The sequence below is a fragment of the Heterocephalus glaber genome, unplaced genomic scaffold, assembly GCF_053883595.1.
Source record: "Heterocephalus glaber isolate CG9 unplaced genomic scaffold, H.glaber_assembly_v1.0 deba00001586, whole genome shotgun sequence".
Lineage (NCBI taxonomy): Eukaryota > Metazoa > Chordata > Mammalia > Rodentia > Bathyergidae > Heterocephalus > Heterocephalus glaber.
The window spans coordinates 16647224-16652360 of NW_028258364.1; the positions used below are offsets into that span (position 1 = coordinate 16647224).

Sequence of the window (5137 nt, forward strand, 5' to 3'; positions counted from 1 at the left end):
TCATTTGTTATATATTGCATATACATACAGCCTGAGAGTAATTTTACCTAATATTTTTAGAGTATTTGAATTTTGACTATGATTTACCCCATTAGGTAGTTTTATCTTTGGTGTCATGACAGCATTCAAATGTTTCAGATTTTGGAGCATTGCAGATATTGAATTTTAGACTTTTTGAATAGGTGTGTTTGATCTATATTCTGAGAAATGAATTTTAATTGAGGTTGCTTCATTTTTGAAGAGTTCTCTTATTGCTCTTCTCTGTAGGTCAGACCTCAGAGTGGGAACCATATTTAGGTAAAGTGAAAGTGGTTGTCATAATTGATAGCAGAGTAGAAACAACAACCACAACAGTCTGATTCAGACAGATCTATGGCTCTAGGTAGTTGATCATCATGTTCTGAGAAGTGAAAATGATAAGAAACCTATGAATTCTTTCTTGATCAGTATAAACACGAAATTCCCATTCAAGTGAACAAAATTTAAACAATCATAGAAATGCTAGGCCCCTTCAATCATTCCCCATTCTTGAGTCATGTTATAGACCCAGAACTTCTTGAATGAAGAGCAGGCTAGATCTCCTTGAAAAAAATCTCTGGTATTATACTCTTCCACCTAGCCTCCAACAAACATATAGTTATCCACCACAATAGTTTCCCATTAAGGGGAAAGGAAATAATAAGACTTTTGGGGGACTACTAGCACATTGTCTCTGAATTGACACAAATTCCAGAAAACCAAATCATTGGGCATATGACAGTCAAATGATCAAAATAGCTTTCTAAAAAAGAGGCATTATGACAAATCATCTTTTTTGGTACTAGAAGATATACTGACTACTCTCTTAATCTACACTTATGATATTATAGAGAATTTCCTCTGATCTACTGATAAAGGTGAAGAACACTTCATCTGGGCTCATAGGTGGTCCTGCAGTGCATAAATTAAGCACCAGACAGTGGAAAGCTGTAGTACTGCAGACCATTTCTGGGATCTCCCTCCAAGAACATGGAGAAAGGAAGCCCTTGCTGTTGGCAGAAGGTTAGTTAGTGCATCTAATTATTTACTTTCTTTAGAAATATAAGTGGTTAGTTATATGATTATACATGATCTGTGGCCAATACATAAGTATCTGAGCTACGGCCAATAGTTTGACTAGATGACCAAAGACTTAAAAATTACATGAGTGAAAAGCTGATTGCTAAGAAGTCTGGGGAAAAGGTATGTGAGTAGACCTTATGAGTGGAGAAAAAACAAAGATATGTGTGCTATATGTTAATATTTACCAAATGAGGAGTAAAGAACAGGAGGATTTTAGTGATGAAGTGGACAGAATGAACTACCATTGGACACCTGACATCCTCTTTTCCCAACTATCCCACTCATTGCCAAATGGACTCATGAACCAAGTGGGTTGGTAACAATCACGGAAGTTATACTCATTCTTAGAAATATAGAATTATTATGAAGGCAGTTCAATTAAAGTAACACTAGCAAATTTGAAAATGTCTGTACAGCCAAAGGTTTCCCGTGAGGACTTTGAAATTATACCACCTGTTGTCTTAAGGTTAAAGTGTGATTCAGAGCCTGTGCATACTAGTGGACAGCATTTAGTAGCTGTGGAGGAAGATGCAGAATCAGATGATGAAGAGAAAGAGGATGTAAACCTCTTAAGTATAATTGGAAAGCGATCTACCCCTGGAAGTGGCAGCAATGTCCACAGAAAAAAGTAAAAATAGTTGCTGCTGAAGATGATGATGTTGAGGACAATGGTGATGATGAAAATGATGATTTTGATGATGGGGAAACTGAAGAAAAACCTCCAGTGAAGAAATGGATAAAAGATACTCTAGCCAAAAATTCACAAAAATCAAACCAGGATGGAAAAATACATGAAACAATCAACACTAAGATAAAAAGATGAAAAATCCTTCAAAAAACAAGACTCCTAAAACACCTAAAGGACCTAGTTCTGTAGGATATATTAAACCAAAAGTGCAAGCAAGTATAGAAAAGGGTGGTTCTCTTCCCAAGGTGGAAGCAAAGTTCATTGCTTCCAGATGACTGACCAGGAGGTTATTCAAGATATCTGGCAATGGAGGAAGTCTCTTTAAGAAAACAATTTAAGAGTCATGCAGAAAACACCAAATCAGCCCATGCCCTGGCAGCAATCCACTGGACCCCCCCCCTTGCTCCTTTGACTTCTTCTCTGTAAAACCACCTGGTTCCACACTACAAAGACACAGAGGACACTGGACCACCAGACCACTGTACTGGAGCTAATCAAGCTCTCAGCATTTAAAGAATTCCTGCCCAGAGGTAGGGGCTTCTGAGCTGCCATCCCACTGTTTCTGGTCAACAGGAAGGGGCTACCAGGCCACCATCCCAACATTTCCAGCACAGAGGAAAGGGCTTTTGGGCTGACATCCATCCTGCCACTCCTGGCCCAGAGGTAGGGGTATCTGAGCCACCATCCCACTGCTCCTGGTCCAGAGGAAGGGGCTTCTGGGCTGCCAAATGTCCAGCCACTCCCAGCTGAGAGGAAGGGGGTTTTGGGCCACCATCCCTACTGCCACTCTCGGCCCCTGGCCAAACTCTCCCAGCTAAGAGGAGGTGAGCCATGCAGACCCTAATAGCATGCCCCCGACCCCCAGTCAAAATGAGAAAATGCATAAATAAGTCTCAAAACCAGACTTCCAGATCACCTACAGCAACCCCAGAGGGAAATGAGATGGAACACTCTGATACTCAACAACCTGAACCCACTGAACTGGCAACAAAAGGGGATCTGGAAAAAAAGAAATCAAAAGTAATTGCTCAGATAACAGGAGAAATTGTGCTCCTAGTGCAAGATATGATTAATAAATCTAGAGAGGAGCTAAGGAACATGATGTAATCCCAACATAAACAAATGGAATCCATAAAACAGGGGCAAATAGATTTCCAGGAGAGGAAAATCTTCATTGGAAGTCTACTCCGCAGAATGAGCCAATGTGAGGACAGAATTTCAGATATAGAAGATAAGATAGCAATTAATGACCAGGAAAAGAAAAATAGTTTCAAAATTATAAGAGAACACAAGAAATCAATCCAGCAGCCACTAGATGATGCAAAGAAGAATAACATAAGACTGATTGGGGTCAATGAAGAAATGGGAGAGAGTGCAGATGACATAAAAAACTCTTTGCAGAAATAATGGCAGAAAACTTCCCAAACAGTGGAAAAGAACTTGGAATACAGATAAGTGAGGCATATAGGACTCCAAATAGCCTTGGTCAAAAAAAATCTACACATAGGCATAGAATTGTTAAGATTCCAGAAACTCAACAGAAGAACAAAGTTCTACAAGCAGTTAGAGAAAAGAAACAAATCACATACAAAGAAAAGCCCATCAGAATCACAGCAGACTTCTCAACACAAACCATCAAGGCAAGAAGACCTTGGAGTGACATATTCGAAGCCCTAAAAGAAAACAGCCTCCAACCCAGATTGATGTACCCTGCAAAACTATCTTTCAAAATGGATGGAGAAATAAGATACTTTCATGACAAAGAGCACCTTAGGGACTTCGAGAATACCAAATCAGCACTCCAAAGAATTTTACACAATATCCTAGGAACAGACATTGAGGATCACAACCCCAGGAAGCAAAGCAGAATGAACCCAACTGTCAGGACAAGAAACTAAATGTAAATGGGGAGAACCCAAGAAAAAGAAAAAGTCATGGCAATGATAAGTCAATACATTTCAGTTATAACCATCAACGTTAATGGTCTCAATTCACCAATCAAAAGAAACAAACTGGCAAAGTGGGTCAAGAAGAAAAATCCAACAATATGCTGCATTCAAGAAACACACCTAATTCAAAATGAAACCCATAGACTGAAAGATAAAGTGTGGAAAACAATACTCCATGCAACAGGAACCCCCAAAAAAGCAGGAGTAGCTATCCTCTTTGCAGAACAAGTAGATTTCAAACCAACACTGATTAAGAGAGATGAAGAAGGACACTACATCCTTGTAAAGGGAAGAATCCAAGAGGAAGAGATGACAATCATAAATATCTATGCACCAAACACTAGTGCACCCAACTATATAAAACAAATACTAAGGAACATGAAAAGTCATCAATACACTAATACAATTGTAGTGGGGGACCTCAACACCCCACTGTCACAAATAGATAGATCAACTAGGCAAAAAATAAGTAATGAAATACTAGAACTCAATCAAACTCTTGAACAAAGGAACTTAACAGAGGTTTACAGAGTCTTCCACCCCACAAAATCAGAACACACATTCTTCTCAGCTGCACATGGGTCATTATCAAAAAATAGACCAAATACTCACACACAGAACATGTTTAAGTAAGTGCAAAGAATTGAAGTTATCCCTTGTATATTATCAGACCATAGTGCGATGAAATTGGAGAGCCATAGCAAAAGAAACTCAAAAAATTTCATAAACACGTGGAAATTGAACAACACACTTCTGAATAACCAATGGGTCACAGAGGAAATTAAAGAAGAAATCAGACAATTCCTTCAATTAAATGACAATGACAATACAACATATCAGAATCTATGGGACACAATGAAAGCAATCTTACAAGGGAAAATCATAGCAATGAATACACATATTAGGAAAACAGAATGAGGCCAATTAAACAACCTGATGCTGAAACTCAAGCTTGGAGAAAAAGGAGAGCAGGATGAACCCAAAGCTCAAACAAGGGAGGAAATGTTAAAGATCGGAGGAGAAATCAATGCAATGGAGACTAAGAGAATGATACAATGTCATCTTCAACAAAGGAGCCAAACACCCTCACTGGAGGAAAGATAGCCTCTTTAATAAACGGTGCTGGAAAAATTGGGCTTCAACTTGCCAAAGATTAAAACTACACCTATATCTCTCACCATGCACTAAACTGAAATCAAAATGGATTAAAGATCTAAATATTAAAATAGAAACTCTGAACCAGTTGGAACAAAGGTTAGGTAGAACCCTTGGAGATATCGGTATAAGAAAAGATTTTATGAAAAAAACCTCAGTTGCCCATGAACTAGCACAAACAATCAACAAGTGGGATCTCTTCTTATTAAAAGGCTTCTGCACAGCAAGAGAATCCACCAGCAGT

At 38.7% G+C, this 5137-nt stretch overlaps 1 pseudogene; it reads left to right on the plus strand.

Annotated features, from left to right (window-relative positions):
* The first annotated feature begins 1182 nt into the window (after positions 1-1182).
* Positions 1183-2064, plus strand: LOC101700204 (nucleophosmin pseudogene; annotated as a pseudogene).
* Positions 2065-5137: the final 3073 nt, after the last annotated feature.